General features: G+C 44.1%; 1 protein-coding gene across 1 annotated transcript in view; it reads right to left on the bottom strand.

Annotated features, from left to right (window-relative positions):
• The window catches only part of LOC139423130 (sarcoglycan, delta (dystrophin-associated glycoprotein)), a 109,377-nt gene that overhangs the window by 37,923 nt on the left and 53,825 nt on the right, over positions 1–17,629 (bottom strand). The window lies entirely within an intron of this gene.

Here is a 17,629-nt window from a genome sequence, read left to right as displayed (position 1 = left end):
TTCTGTTACTGTGATGCAGCACCCTAACCTTAGGTTTTATTCAATAGCACAGGGTGGGACTACAGTAGCTCAGAGCCAAAGTTAACTGTGTGGAGCAGGTGAGACTTGTTGGACATGGCGGCCCATATAGATCTGTGGCTTCAGAGATTATGTCCATTGATTTGGCATCACAGTGTGGTATTGAGCGACGGGCCGATGGCTTGCAGAGTGGGGAGGTCTGCCAGGAGGAATGGGCCGAAATTCACCCAACTTATTGTGGAAAGCTTGTGGAAGGCTACCTGAAACGTTTGACCCAAGTTAAACAATTTAAGGGCAATGCTACCAAATACTAATTGAATGTATGTAAACTTCTGACCCACTGGGAATGTGATGAAATAAATAATTCTCTCTACTATTATTCTGACATATCACATTCTTAAAATAAAATGGTGATCCTAACTGACTTAAGACAGGAAATGTTTACTAGGATTAAATGTCAGGAATTGTGAAAAACTGAGTTTAAATGTATTTGGCTAAGGTGTATGTAAACTTCGACTTCAACTGTATTTGTAATTTGTGTTTTAGATAATTGTCTTGCTGAAAGGTGAATTCATCTTCTATTGTCTGTTGGAAAGCTGAACCCAGTTTTCGTCAAGGATTTTGTCAATGCTTAGCTATATACTGTTTATTTTATCCTAAAAATCTCCCTAGCCCTTGCCGATGACAAACAATATGATGTAGCCACCACGTGCTTGGAAATATGAAGAGTGATAGTCAGTGATGTGTTGTCTTGGGTTTGCCCAAAAACAACTCCTTCTATTCAGGACAAAAAGTTAATTTCTTTGCCACATTTACTGCAGTATTACTTTAGTGCCTTATTAAAAACAGGATGCATGTTTTGGAATATTTTTATTCTGTACCGGCTTCCTTCTTTTCACTCTGTTAGCATTAAGTAGCTATAGTACAATGTTGTTGATCCATCTTCCGTTATCTCCTATCACAGCCATTTATCTTTGTAACTGTTTTAAAATCACCATTGGCCTTATGGTGAAATCCCTGAGCGGTTTTCTTCCTCTCCGGCAACTGAGTTAGAAAGTGTGCCTGTTTCTTTGTAGTGACTGAGTGTATTGATACACCATCCAAAGTGTAAATAATAAATGCTCCATGCTCGAAGGGATGTTTAATGTCTGCTTTTTTGATAACCCAACTACCAATAGGTGCCCTTCTTTTCGAACCATTGGAAAACCTCCCTGGTCATTGTGGTTGAATCTGTGCTTGACATTCACTGCTCGACTGAGGGACTTTACACATAATTGTATGTGTGGGGTATGTTAAACACTAGTATTGCACACAGAGTGAGTCCATGCAGCTTGTAGTGTGACTTGCTTAGCAAATGTTTACTCCTGAACTTATTGAGGCTTGTCATAACAAAACGGTTGAATACTATTTTGGACTCAAAACATTTCAGCTTTCCATTTTTAATTAATTTGGAAACATTTATAAAAACTTAATGCCAGTTTTACATTTCGGGGTATTGTGTGTAGATCAGTCACACAAAATCTACATGTTATCAATTTTAAATTTAGACTGTAACACAACAAAATATTGAAGGCACTGTATATGTATTGGCAGCAGCACGGCAGCGTTGGTCCTCCTCTTCGGTGCAGGATTGGCAGGGGGTCTGCTCTGCGTTGGGTTTGAAGAGCTTAGCTCGGTGGGGGAAGTTTGATCCATTCTTTTACTTTGACAGCTTTGCTTCTGGGAGTCACATCTCCTCAGCAGGGGTGAAGGGAATGGCTATGAGACTGTCACTGGACTTCTGTGTTGTAATGTATATGGATGAGACGTAAAACAACTCCACTTTTAGGGGGTTTAGAGTCCACCTGTTGTAAATTCAATTGATTCGACATGATTTGGAAAGGCACACACCTGTCTATATAAGGTCCCACAGTTGACATTGCATGTCAAAGCAAAAACCAAGCCATGAGGTCGAAGGAATTGTCCGTAGAGCTCCGAGACAGGATTGTGTCGAGGAACAGATCTGGGGAAGAGCTGGCTGCCTTAGAGCTGGCCGCCCGGCCAAACTGAGCAATCGGGGGAGAAGGGCCTTGGCCAGGGAGTTGACACAGAACCCAATGGTCACTCTGACAGAGCTCCAGAGTTCCTCTGTGGAGATGGGAGAACGTTCCAGAAGGATAACCATCTCTGCAGCACTCCACTAATCAGGAATTTACAGTAGAGTGGCCAGACGGAAGCAACTCCTCAGTAAAAGTCACGTCAGCCTTCTTGGAGTTTGCCAAAAGGCATCTAAAAGACTCTCAGACTATGATAAACAAGATTCTCTAGTCTGATGAAACCAAGATTGAAGTCTTTGGCCTCAATGCTCCAGAGCGCTCAGGACCTCAGACTGGGGCAAAGGTTCACCTTCCAACAGGACAACGACACTAAGCACACAGCCAAGACAATGCAAGGGTGGATTTGGGACAAGTCTCTGAATGTCCTTGAGTTGCCCAGCCAGAGCCCAGACTTGAACCCTATAGAACATCTCTGGGGAGACTGCGACACTCCCCATCAAACCTGACAGAGCTTGAGAGGATCTGTAGTGAAGAATGGAAGAAACTCCCCAAATACAGGTGTGCCAAGCTTTTAGTGTCATACCCAAGAAGACTCAAAACGCTGTAAATGCTGCCAAAGGTGCTTCAACAATGTACTGAGTAAAGGGTCCTAATACTTTTTAAAATTTGTATTAAATTTGCAAACATTTCTAAAAACGTGTTTCGTCATTATGGGGTATTGTGTGTACATTGATGAAGGGAAAAAAAATTATTTAATCAATTTTAGAATAAGGCTGTGACGTAACAAAATGTGTGAAAAGTCAAGGGGCCTGAATACTTTCCGAATGCACATTGTGTGAACTCCCACAGGGATGAGGGTTCATTAAGAGATAATACAAAGGAGCCAGACCCTCATCAGACCATTCATATGCATAGATTAAACTATCTCTTACCACAGTTATACACCGAGTACGTTTACATGCACACTAGTAATTCGATATTGAACTGATTATGGCATTAGGCTGGTTATTTATTTTGTCATGGAAATACATTACACTGTTAATCAGCTTAAGGTCAAAATCGAGGTAAGTACACACTGATTAAAAGACCTGGGGCCTCATTTATAAACTATGGCTATGTACAAAATATACCCCAATTTTGCATGCACCAGATTTCACGCAAAAGTTGGCATTTATTTAAATGTTTCTTGATGTGAGAATGTGCTCACCTCCCTGTAAACGTTAGTGGTTGAAATGTTGTATTGCCAGCTGGCAAGTAAGTATTTTGTGAAAATGGGGGATATGATGAAAAGCTTATTCTTAAAAGATTTCTAATAGGAAAACATATTAACAAGAATGTAACCATTTGCCATTAGTGAGAAGATCAAGAATCTGTGTGTTTAATATTTAGAGTCTAAAATAATTAGACATAGGAATTTCGTAACCATTGCAGAATATATTCCTCACCTTTTCTGGCCGTGATGGGTTCATATTCCCAATGGAGACATACAACAAATTACCATGCGCATCTCTCATTTAATTGGACCTAGTAGCCTAGTAAATAGATAGGCTATATGTATTTCAAGTTTTTCAATATCATAGGCAGCGCGGTTTATAATATGGATATACAGTCGAATTTAACTGCTAATCCTTTACATTGAAGTAGCCTACAGTATGTATCAAGTTTCAAGTGTTATTGTCATGTGCACAAGTAGCCTACAGTGAAATTGTTACGGTTTTCTTCGGGTGAAAGAGAGTCGGACCAAAATGCAGCGTGGTATTCTTGAAACATGTTTAATGAATACGAAAAAACTAACAATACAAAACAACAAACGTAACGTGAAAACCTATACAGCCTATCTGGTGCAAACAAACACAGAGCCAGGAACAATCACCCACAAAAACACTCAAAGAATATGGCTGCCTAAATATGGTTCCCAATCAGAGACAACGATAATCACCTGCCTCTGATTGAGAAACAATTCAGACAGCCATAGACTTAGCTAGAGAACCCCACTAAACCACAATACCAATACCTACGAAAACCCCAAGACAAAACACACCACATAAATAAACCCATGTCACACCCTGGCCATGACCAAAATAATAAAGAAAACACAAAATATAAAGACCAGGGCGTGACAGAACCCCCCAAGGTGCGGACTCCCGACCGCACAACTAAACCCATAGGGGAGGGTCCGGGTTGGCTGTCTGTCCACGGTGGCGGCTGCGGCTCGGGACGTGGACCCCACTCCAACCAAGTCTTAGTCCCCTTGTAATGAGTCCTTTGATTGGCGACCCTCGCCGCCGACCTTGGCCTAATACCCCTCACCAAGGATCCCACTGGACTGAGGGGCAGCTCGGGACTGAGGGGAAGCTCGGGACTGAGGGGAAGCTCGGGACTGAGGGGAAGCTCGGGACTGAGGGGAAGCTCGGGACTGAGGGGAAGTACGGGACTGAGGGGAAGCTCGGCACTGAGAGGAAGCTCGGCACTGAGAGGAAGCTCAGCACTGAGAGGAAGCTCAGGCAGGTAGTAGGCTCTGGCAGATCCTGGCTGGCTGGTGGTTCTGGCAGATCCTGGCTGACTGGCGGATCTGGAAGATTCTGGCTGACTGGCTGCTCTGGCTGCTCCATGCAGACTGGCGGCTCTGGCTGCTCCATGCAGACTGGCGGCTCTGGCTGCTCCATGCAGACTGGCGGCCCTGGCTGCTCCATGCAGACTGGCGGCTCTGGCTGCTCCATGCAGCCTGGCGGCTCTGGCTGCTCCATGCAGACTGGCGGCTCTGGCAGCTCCATGCAGACTGGCAGCTCTGGCTGCGCTGAACAGGCAGGAGACTCCGGCAGCGCTGGAGAGGAGGAAGGCTCTGACTGCGCTGAACAGGCGGGAGACTCCGGCAGCGCTGTAGAGGAGGAAGGCTCTGGCAGCGCTATACAGGCGGGAGACTCCGGCAGCGCTGGAGAGGAGGAAGGCTCTGGCAGCGCTAGATAGGCGGGAGACTCCGGCAGCGCTGGAGAGGAGGAAGGCTCTGACTGCGCTGAACAGGCGGGAGACTCCGGCAGCGCTGTAGAGGAGGAAGGCTCTGGCAGCGCTAGATAGGCGAGGCGCACTGTAGGCCTGATGCGTGGTGCTGGCACTGGTGGTACTGGGCCGAGAACACGCACAGGAAGCCTGGTGCGGGGAGCTGCCACCGGAGGGCTGGTGTGTAGGTGGCACAGGATGGACCGGACCGTGAAGGCGTGCTGGAGATCTTGAGAGCAGGGCTGGCACAGGACGTGCAAGGCTAGGGAGGTGCACAGGAGGCCTAGTGCGTGAGGCTGGCGCAATCTTCACCAGCCGACTAACACGCACTTCAGGACGAGTATGGAGCGCTGACCCAGGTGCCATCAAATCTCCGACACGCTCAGTCGGGCGAATTCCGTACCTAAAGCAACAACACAGCAACTCCCTCATAACTCTCTCCTCCAATTTCCCCATTAACTCCTTCACAGTCTCTGCTTTGCTCACCTCCAACACCGGCTCTGGTTCTGGTCTCCTCCTTGGCTCCTCACGATAAACAGGGAGAGTTGGCTCAGGTCTGACTCCTGACTCTGCCACACTCTCCCTGAGCCCCCCCCCCCCCCCCCCCCCCCAATACATTTTTGGGAGCTGACTCTCGGGCTTCCTTCCGCGCCGCCGTGCTTGTCTCTCCAACTCCATTCTCCTATAACCCTCTTCGCACTGCTCCAGCGAATCCCAGGCGGGCTCCGGCACTCTCTCTGGGTCGACCGCCCACCTGTCTATTTCCTCCCAAGTCGTATACTCCAGACTTAGTAGCTCCTGCTGCCGCTGCTTGTCACCACACCGCTTGGTCCTGTTGGGGTGGGTGATTCTGTTACGGTTTTCTTCGGGTGAAAGAGAGTTGGACCAAAATGCAGCGTGGTATTCTTGAAACATGTTTAATGAATACGAAAAAACTAACAATACAAAAACAACAAACGTAACGTGAAAGGCTGTATAGGTTATCTTTTTTTTTTTTATTTTAGAAAAAAATATTTATTACATTCAATACCATTCATTCTTTACAACTCATAATTTTCATTCATACTTCAATAATGGTATTTTAATTTAACTAAACAAAAACCGCAAACAAAACCTCAGGGGAGCATCTTCCCTCCCCGTCATCCTACAAACTACCTTTCCCTATCTCCCCGTCCCTAATCTATCCCCTTACAAATCTAAATGACACCCAGCCCTAAACCCCCCTTCTACCTCTCCCGGGCAGCATGCTGCCCCCACTTCCTCTCCTCCCTCTTCATCCTCCCCCTCAAATCTCCTTCCATCCTCCTCACTATCCCTTCCACCCCCCAATCTCTCCCTGTCTTCACCATGTTCTGCCTGGCTTCCCACAGCCCCCGTTTAAAGAGACTCATGAGAAGCCAGAGCAGAAACCTGTCCCTATCCGTCCCTCTCGCTCTCCCTACACCTCTCTCTAACCTGGCCCACGTCAATACAAAATCCCCCCTTACCAAACCTAACAACACCCGTGCCCTAGCCCATATTACTCCGGCAAAGGCACAGTCCCAAAAGACATGGCGCACAGTCTCCTCCCTGCCACAAGAGGATCTTGGACAGGTGGGGGATTGCACCAAACTATACCGGTACATGATGGAACGTACCGGCAAGCACTTATGGAGGCTCAACCAATTCAGGTCCTTGAGCCTGTTGTCCAGACCCCGCGCCTGCACTCCCTCCCAGACCACTTCCGAGATGCCCACTACAGGCGCCGGACTCCCTGCCTTTCTGACCTCCTCGTACAGGTGCCTGTGATCTAAACCTACTCGGGCAACTTCAACCTCAGGGTGCGCACGCAGCCACTTGGCCGCATGACCAAAGTGCCACGGCAGCTGTTCCGCCCGAGGACCCGTGTTAGACCACACCATTACGCTTCTGGCCTGATACGAGAAGAACACCCGCAGGAGGTAACCGGACGGGTGTATCACTGGATGAGCAAGCTCCGTTAACAAGAAAAAAACAAAAATTGCGTCCAGCTTGAGGGGGAAATGTGGTACCCCCCTACCTCCCTCCCCGATGGGACAGAGCATGCGTGCCCTGGCGACCCACTCGCACCTGCCACTCCACATGAACTGAAACACAAGCCTCACTAGAGGCCTCCTCAGACAAGCCGGCAATGGGTAGATGTACGCCAAATACAAAAGAGACGGCAACACATCCACCTTTAGGACCCGGACTTTGCCCATAAAAGACAAATACCCAGCCTTCCACATTGCTAGCTTCCTCTGTACCACTGTGATACGCATGTTCCAGTTTAGCGTCGCTGAGCCGGAGGTCTCAAAATGGACCCCGAGAATCCTCAGGGCCCCCTCACAGAGAGATAACCCCCCGGGCACATCCGTTCTACTGCGCCATCTTCCGAAAAACTTGACGGAAGACTTTGCATGGTTCAGAACCGCTCCCGACGCTCGGGTGAAATCCAGGCACGAGTCCTTGTCAGGCACGAGTCCTTGCACAGCAGCAAGGAAGTGTCGTCGGCGTACTGCGTCATCTTAACACGCAGCCCACCACTTCCAGGGATCAACAAGCCTTCCACCCCTGTGTCTGCCCTAATGGCAGCCCCCAGAGTCTCCATGTACAGAACGAAGAGGAGAGCCGTGAGTGGGCACCCCTGCCTGACCCCAGACGAGAAGTCAAAAACGTCACCCAAGTGACTATTTACACTAACTCGGCACCCCGCTCCGACATATAATGTACGAATCCATCCTATGAACTTCTCCCCAAATCCTAATCGACCTAACACTCTGAATAAAAAGGATCTATTCACGCGATCAAAGGCTTTTGCCTGATCTAGCGCTGCTACCATTAAAGGCAGTCCTCTATCTTCAACCCAAGCGATGGAGTCCCTGATTAACTGTAGGTTCCATCTAATAGATGGGCCCTCTACCCCGCACGTCTGATCCTCATGGACGACGTAGGGAAGGGCTGTGCGCAACCGGTCTGCTAAAACCTTTGCAAGTAGCTTGTAATCTACACACAGCATGGTCAACGGCCGCCAGTTGCCAAGGTCTGTTACTTCCCCCTTCTTATATAAAAGTGACAGCACACCAACAGCCATTGATCCCCCCGGGACCCCCGTCTCAAGGATGGCCTTCAAGACTTTGAGGACCACTGGTCCAAGTATACCCCAAAACTTGAGATAAAACTCAGCCGGCAGCCCATCCATCCCAGGCACCTTCCCTTTTCCCATCCTCCTAAGAGTGCTCTCAACCTCTTCTAGTGAAATCTGGGCCTCCATCACTTCTCTAATGTCCTCCGGCAACCGCCTGGACAAGTGTTCTAAAAACACATTTCCCTGCTCTACATCTATTTCCCTTTCCTTAAATAAACCTTGGAAATTATCAGTTGTCACCCTGACCATATCCTCTGGTTCTCTAACTATACTACCATTTTCTTCCCTAACGCCATGCATTACCTTCCTACTCTGTCTGGCCCTAACCGACTTAAAGAACATACAGTGCCTTGCGAAAGTATTCGGCCCCCTTGAACTTTGCGACCTTTTGCCACATTTCAGGCTTCAAACATAAAGATATAAAACTGTATTTTTTTGTGAAGAATCAACAACAAGTGGGACACAATCATGAAGTGGAACGACATTTATTGGATATTTCAAACTTTTTTAACAAATAAAAAACTGAAAAATTGGGCGTGCAAAATTATTCAGCCCCTTTACTTTCAGTGCAGCAAACTCTCTCCAGAAGTTCAGTGAGGATCTCTGAATGATCCAATGTTGACCTAAATGACTAATGATGATAAATACAATCCACCTGTGTAATCAAGTCTCCGTATAAATGCACCTGCACTGTGATAGTCTCAGAGGTCCGTTAAAAGCGCAGAGAGCATCATGAAGAACAAGGAACACACCAGGCAGGTCCGAGATACTGTTGTGAAGAAGTTTAAAGCCGGATTTGGATACAAAAAGATTTCCCAAGCTTTAAACATCCCAAGGAGCACTGTGCAAGCGATAATATTGAAATGGAAGGAGTATCAGACCACTGCAAATCTACCAAGACCTGGTCGTCCCTCTAAACTTTCAGCTCATACAAGGAGAAGACAGAGATCTAGAGCTGAGGTGGGAGACTCTGTCCATAGGACAACAATCAGTCGTATATTGCACAAATCTGGCCTTTATGGAAGAGTGGCAAGAAGAAAGCCATTTCTTAAAGATATCCATAAAAAGTGTTGTTTAAAGTTTGCCACAAGCCACCTGGGAGACACACCAAACATGTGGAAGAAGGTGCTCTGGTCAGATGAAACCAAAATTGAACTTTTTGGCAACAATGCAAAACGTTATGTTTGGCGTAAAAGCAACACAGCTCATCACCCTGAACACACCATCCCCACTGTCAAACATGGTGGTGGCAGCATCATGGTTTGGGCCTGCTTTTCTTCAGCAGGGACAGGGAAGATGGTTAAAATTGATGGGAAGATGGATGGAGCCAAATACAGGACCATTCTGGAAGAAAACCTGATGGAGTCTGCAAAAGACCTGAGACTGGGACGGAGATTTGTCTTCCAACAAGACAATGATCCAAAACATAAAGCAAAATCTACAATGGAATGGTTCAAAAATAAACATATCAAAGTCCAGACCTGAATCCAATCGAGAATCTGTGGAAAGAACTGAAAACTGCTGTTCACAAATGCTCTCCATCCAACCTCACTGAGCTCGAGCTGTTTTGCAAGGAGGAATGGGAAAACATTTCAGTCTCTCGATGTGCAAAACTGATAGAGACATACCCCAAGCGACTTACAGCTGTAATCGCAGCAAAAGGTCTCCTTCCAGTTCTCTGCTGCCAATGACTGGGACGAACTACAAAAATCTCTGAAACTGGAAACACTTATCTCCCTCACTAGCTTTAAGCACCAACTGTCAGAGCAGCTCACAGATTACTGCACCTGTACATAGCCCACCTATAATTTAGCCCAAACAACTACCTCTTTCCCGCCTGTATTTATTTATTTATTTGGCTCCTTTGCACCCCATTATTTTTATTTCTACTTTGCACATTCTTCCACTGCAAATCTACCATTCCAGTGTTTTACTTGCTATATTGTATTTACTTTGCCACCATGGCCTTTTTTTTGCCTTTACCTCCCTTATCTCATCTCATTTGCTCACATCGTATATAGACTTGTATATACTGTATTATTGACTGTATGTTTGTTTTACTCCATGTGTAACTCTGTGTCATTGTATGTGTCGAACTGCTTTGCTTCATCTTGGCCAGGTCGCAATTGTAAATGAGAACTTGTTCTCAACTTGCCTACCTGGTTAAATAAAGGTGAAATTTACAAAATAATTAAAATGTGCCATTGTTTTCCCGTTCAGAAACTGACACAGTCCTTTTCCAGGTACAGCATAAATTACTGCTAAAGATTAAAACATTCTGCCAACAAAGCAAATAGACCAGTATGTTAAATATTTGACAGTATGGGTAGGCTACAGCATTGCTGTGCGATAAGAGCACAACATCATTGTCTATTTAATCTCAGAGCCTATACCAACACAGGACATATAAACCCAATAAACTATTGATAAACTAAATATTGAACAAAGATTAATCTTTTGTGTGCCGTGGTCTAATCACAATAGTTCAGAATTATACAGCAAATAAATGGCGTTACTGTCAACATAAAAGGTGAATGGAGGCGTTTTTCATGCTGAGTTTTCAGGTTCGTTCACGCATGCACCGTTTTACGACAGTTCTGATTGATAACGGGAAACGTGTATGTATGGATTTCGCCAAATTTATAATTCTCAATATTTTTGTACAGTATATGCGCAGATTTTTAAGAAATGGCGCATCCAAAAATTTACGCAACGGTTATAAATGAGGCCCCAGATTTTCTGAGCAATCTTTCCAACTATTGGACATGTAAATGCCTTAATCAGCGTTGATCTTCGCATGTGCTAGCACGAGCAGGCGGGCTTCCAAATTTTGCGCAAGTGAGTTCGGAAAAACTGAAAGTATGCATCTTTGAAATAGTTTTCACATACAACCTTTAAATGTCCGAACCCAGAATAAAATATTATTCATTTTAAGAGTGGAAATCGAGTCTGCCGCATGAGCATGCTTTTGCGGCACAGTCGATAGCGCGCCGGACCTCGGGCTCGAAGGCCTGTTTCATTACAGTTCGATTTAAATGTTTACATGCTTTGCAAGAACGATTTCCCTAATAATCCCACATGGGCACATCTAAAATCAGGCTACCTGATTGGGCTTTGATAAATGCGGAAAATCGGCAACCAAAATAAACGTTTCAACACATCGATCATGTTTTTTTTTAAACCCAGGGTCGTTACACTACTCCCTCCATTCAAAGAGCGCGTCCTCGCGCTAGCTTGCGACGTCTTACAGGAAAGCGCTCACCGGCCAAGCACACGCACTGTCCGATCACTTCCGACACCAGTGTAATGAAACAGGAGGGAGCAGGTCCCGAACCCTTCCGGCGTGCTATCGACTGCATGCTGTGTGGCAGACTCGATTTCCGTGCTTATAAACCCAGGGTCGTTACAGAACTATCACTAAATATTTACAATAATTGTAATGTATTGTGTGCCTGTAACTTAATGTAGACTACAGCACATGCATATACCAACAGACTAATGAGACTACACTCAGAAAAAAAGGGTTCCAAAAGAGTTCTACTGTCTATAGGAGAACACTTTTGGTTGCAGGTAGAACTATTTTTGGTTGATGTAGAACCTTCTGAAGAAAGGGTTCTACCTGAAACTTAAATGGTTCTACCTGGAACCAAAAATGTTTTTTCAAAGTGTTCTATGGGGACAGCCAAACAACCTTTTCAGGTTCTAGATAGCACCTTTTTTTCTAAGAGTGTATAGCGGATAGGAGACATCCCACAGTCCCCAACCCCAAATAGCCTGTCACAAGTAACCCACAGACTTAAAGAGCAGAAAATAAAACGTTCATACATATTTCTACACTGTAGCCATGAGCCCTTCAAGTAATTATCCAGGCCTCACAGCCAAAACATTGCCCTTTGCTCAAATGGCATGGAAAAGAGTTGTGATGCAGCTTTTATGGGGAGATATTTCACTTTATGGTGTCTCCTACGGTAAGCGACTATTATATTATGGAGAGAAAGGTGGTCAATACAGTGCCAGCTTAGCGGTAACAAACGTAACAAATTTCACAATTACTTTTTTGTGTAAAAATGCTGACAGAGAAAAACTCAGCCCCCCGCCTGACAGCCGAGATTGACATTGATCGGTGAGATACACAAACCACTCAAACTTGCCAACCATATCCATGAAGAGTAATAGAGGCTGTCCATATGTAATGTTATGTTCAGAGAATACATGGCGAGGGTGTGTGATGAGCTGTCAAGACAGCAGCATGTCAGAATACTGTACAGTCAAAGCCAGTTTTGGGGAGGGATTTACAGATGATGGGCCTCTTTTGGCACAAAAAAAAATCACACTTAAGTTGAGTACTGTTGAAGTTTGTTTCAGTAGGTGTATTCCTACAGTTAAGAGGGATTCAACCAACAATATAACCCAGCATGGTTTTGGCAAAATGCATAACACGGCATTAACACATTGAGTTAGAACCTGTATAATCTGTACTAAACGGCCAGTGCAGTATAGCAAAAAACACAACATCAGTTCCCCATTCTGACACAGTAGGGCCCAGACAGCCTTCTCTCAAACACTACTACCAGCCAGCTAGCCACAGTCCATAGACGAAAATAATAGATGATCAAAGCCCCTGGGAGAGAAATGATTAAAGCGACTCATTGTGGACATACAGACTACAGCCGTAGTCAGATCAAGACCAGGAAACAAAATCACTGTGGGAAGATAAAGGCTGCCTTTAGCCTTTGGCTGTATGCACAGTGTGTGGCTGAGTCTGTGGTGCCATTCAGCCTAACTGACAGATCAGTACTGTTAGTTTGGAGAAATTATGCATATCACACAGTGTCTATAATGTCTTCACTTTCACACCTTAATTAGAGAGCAAGTTAATGTGATGCAGTCCTAATATGGACACTGTAATAGTGAATGTTTGATATTCCCCATATGCAGGATACTGCATAGTTGGGTATCTGGTAACACAATGGGGTTCAACATAGGGAGCAGTGCTGGATAGGATCAAAGCTTAGTTGTACTACGTATGGCCTTAAATCAATAGCCAGCCTATGAGATTCAATCGATTCAATCGACCAATATTATTCATCTCATATGCATACGTATATACTGTACTCTATATCATCGACTGTATCCTTATGTAATACATGTATCACTAGCCACTTTAACTATGCCACTTTGTTTACATACTCATCTCATATGTATATACTGTACTCGATACCATCTACTGTATCTTGCCTATGCTGCTCTGTACCATCACTCATTCATATATCCTTATGTACATATTCTTTATCCCCTTACACTGTGTACAAGACAGTAGTTTTGGAATTGTTAGTTAGATTACTTGTTGGTTATTACTGCATTGTCGGAACTAGAAGCACAAGCATTTCGCTACACTCGCATTAACATCTGCTAACCATGTGTATGTGACAAATAAAATTTGATTTGATTTGATTTGATTATCTTCTCACTTGTATTTACACATCACCTTATGGACTTTAGTCAACTTTCATACATAGGCAACCACACACGTGCAAATTTTATTATCTGTGCATAGTCATTTTAATAACTCTACCTACATGCACATATTACCTCAATTACCTCGACACCGGTACCCCAGCACATTGAATATGTACCGGTACCCCCTGTATATAGCCCCGCTGTTGTTTCAGTGTTTACTGCTGCTCTTGAATTATTTGTTATTCTTATCTCATACTTTTTTTTAAAGGTATTTTCTTAAAACTGCATTGTTGGTTAAGGGCTTGTAAGTAAGCATTTCACTGTAAGGTCTACTACACCTGTTGTATTCGGCGCATGTAACAAATACAATTTGATTTGATGTGTGCACAAGCGTGCTTACACACACACGCTCACACACTCACACGTTTGTAAACGCGCACACTCACATGCATTCACATTCACACACCTCTCTCTAAACGCTCCATTGGGAACCTGACTGGGCCAACTCTCCCAGTGACATCCTGTAATGCACCGGCCATAAACGTCCATAAACAGATTGAGTGAAAGATCGATAAAGCCATTTTAGTTTTATTTCCAACTTCCCACATAATGTCCCTTCTGAAATTATTTTGTCAATGTGTTTCCATTACGTCTCCTTCGACCCTCCCAGTCCGCCAGTCTCCTGCTGATCAATCAGCGCCTTATGAAGCATGCAGCAGGATATATCACTAGTGTTTGGAGGCCTCATAAACATTCACTTAATGTCTTCCATAGCGACTGGTGGTGGGATAGAGGGAGGCGATGGAGAAGAGTATATGGGCAAAGGATGACAAATGTGAGACGTGTTTTTAAATAGCCTATGTAGCACAGTCTGTACAGACCGGGCCTCCCAGTGAGAGGTTATGTTGTTTATCCAGACATATCAGTAGGCATTACGGCTGCACCCACATTACATGGCCTGCGGGTCTTCCACATCAGTAGTATTTAACTGGGATAGCACTGCTGCTGAGCTGATATCTGGATATACTGCTGTATTTACACTAGGATGTTCAAGGGCCTTTCTTATGATAGCAGACCTGTATCTACACATAGGATCAATCAATGTTTAAATTACCTTTGGCTATCATGATTGCATAGATGTATATCGATTGAGATGGGATAGATGTGCACATATGTTTTACATGTATTTAACCCCTCATTTTTGGAATGAAACATTCTAAGCCCTGTCTAAGCCGGGGGGGGGGGGGGGGGGGGGGGGGGGGTCTTGCTTCCATTCAGTCACAAGAGCATTAGTGAGGTCGAGCACTGATGTTAGGCGATTAGGTCCGCGTTCCAATTCCTCCCAAAGGTGTTCGATGGGGATGAGGTTAGGATTCTGTGCATGCCAGTCAAGTTGTTCTACTCTGATCTCCACAAACCATTCCTGTATGGACCTCGCTTTGTGCATGGGGGAAGGAAAGGGCCTTCCCCAAACTGTTGCCACAAAGTTGGAAGCATAGAATCGTCTAGAATGTCATTGTATGCTTTAACGGTAAGATTTCCCTTCACTGGAACAAAGGGGCCTTGTCCGAACCATGAAAAACAGTGCCAAACCATTATTCCCCCTCCACCAAACTGTACAGTTGACACTATGCATTCGGGCAGGTAGCGTTCTCCTGGCGTCCACCAAACCCAGATTAGTCTGTCAGACTGGCAGATGTTGAAGCGTGATTTATCACTCCAGAGAACTTGTTTACAGTGCTCCAGAGTCCAATGGTGGCGAGCTTTACACCACTCCAGCCGACTCTTGGCATTAGGCATGGTAATCTTAGGTTTTTGTGCGGCTGCTCGGCCATGGAAACCCATTTCATGAAGCTCCCGACAAACAGTTATTGTGCATGACGTTGCTTCCAGAGGCAGTTTAGAACTCAGTAGTGAGTGTTGCAACCGAGGACAGACAATTTTTACGTGCAACGCACTTCAGCATTCCCGCTGTCCTGTTCTGTGAGCTTGTGTGGCCTACCATTTCATGGCTGAGCCGTTGTTGATCCTTGACGTTTCCACTTCACAATAACAGCACTTACAGTTGTCCAGGGCAGCTCTAGACGAACTGACTTGTTGGAAAGGTGGCATCCTATGACAGTGCCACTTTTAAAGTCACTGAGCTCTTCAGTAAGGCCATTCAACTGACAATGTTGGTCTATAGAGATTGCATGCCTGTGTGCTCGATTTTATACACCTGTCAGCAACGGGTGTGGCTAAAATAGTCGAATCCACTAATTTGAAGGGGTGTCCACATAGTTTTGTATATATGGTGTATGTACCTCAATTACCTCAAACCCCTTCATATTGACTCAGTACTAGTACCCTGTGTATATTGCCAAGTTATTGTTACTCATTGTGTATTTATTCCTTGTGTTATTATTTTTCTATATATTTTTATTTTCTTACTATTTCTATTTATAAAAAAATCTGCATTGTTAGGAAGGGCCCGTAAGTAAGAATTTCACTGTTAGCCTACACCTGTTGTTTATGAAACATGTGACAAATACAATTTGATTTGATTTGTATATAGCCTCGTTATTGTTATTTATTGTACTATTTTCTATTTTTATTTGCAAATGTTCTTACTTTTTAACTCTGCATTGTTGGGAAAGGGGTTTGTAAGTAAGCATTTCATGGTAAAGTCTACACCTGTTGTATTCGTCATATGTGACAAATAAAATGTAATTTAATTTCCAATTAATGGAAACACCAGTGCAGCATCCATAAATAGGATTCCAGCAATAGTACTCAGAGAGAGCAAAATCCAGGTGGCCGAATGCAGGAAAATTGGAACTATATATCTGCCTTGGGTGCAGTGCCATTTAGCGGCAGAATTACATAAGTTTGTTTCCAAGGACCCGGTGGACCTTTTATAGTGAAAGTGGCTCTCGCTTCTGGAACAAAAGTGCACTTGAGTGTTGGGGAGAAGTAGGTTCTTGGACGTGATGTACAGTTGAAGAGTGCTCCAGGGATCCTCAGTAGTACACTAGATTGCAGATTATAATTAAATAAATGTAGCATCAGCCTCATTGTTGCAGTAAGTCAGACAGGGGTGGGATGGTTGCATTGGTGAAAGCGGTGGGGAGGAGAAGAGCACACCCCACATATATCTTTTTTAAATTGTATACTATGGTATAAATATTATAGAATTCACTTTAGTGTTTCTGCAGACTTTACTGTAGTATTCACTGTAGTGTTTTTGAGGACCAAAGTAGGCAAAAACACTACAGTCAATACTGTTGTATTTACTGTAGTATACTATAGTATTTAAAGTTAACTATAGTGTAACCACTGTAGTAAAAGAAAACCTTTGTAAATACTATAGTAATTAATGTAGTGTTTTTGCAGATTGTAGTATACTGTAGTATTTACTATAGTGTTTTTGCGGACTGTAGTATACTTTAGTATTTACTGTAGTGTTTTGCATACATTACTGTAGTATTTACTATAGTGTTTTTGTTTTGTTATCTTTGACATGGAAATGGAGGCTTTTTCCTTCAGAAAACCTACTGGAGAAACAGTAAAATACCACATTTTCCATAACCTGTAGCTATATGAGACTGGGGGTCTGAACAGATAGTTCGGAGCTTCTACTCTTTTCTATAACCCGTTGGGAACACAATTTATGGACTATTCTTGGCATAGATTTCTCACTTATAGGTGGACAAATTGTGATATGGTGGAGGGGAATTGGCAGGGTATATGCAAATTAAATAGTGTAGTATTTACTATAGTTAGATCCAAGTGAATTGTTTTTGTAGACTTTACTGTAAAATTTACTACAGTGTTTTTTTGTTGCGGATAATACTGTGGTAAATACTCCGATATTATTTGAAAAATAAACTGCAGTAAACACTACAACATTCTATAGTATTTACTACACATGATTGAGGGTTAAACAGCATGTAGTATAGTATTCTACAATTTACTATAGAATTTAATAGTAAGT

This window comes from Oncorhynchus clarkii, chromosome 12, assembly GCF_045791955.1.
Source record: "Oncorhynchus clarkii lewisi isolate Uvic-CL-2024 chromosome 12, UVic_Ocla_1.0, whole genome shotgun sequence".
In the NCBI taxonomy this organism is placed as follows: Eukaryota; Metazoa; Chordata; class Actinopteri; order Salmoniformes; family Salmonidae; genus Oncorhynchus; species Oncorhynchus clarkii.
This window is presented reverse-complemented; position numbering and strand designations above follow the sequence as displayed.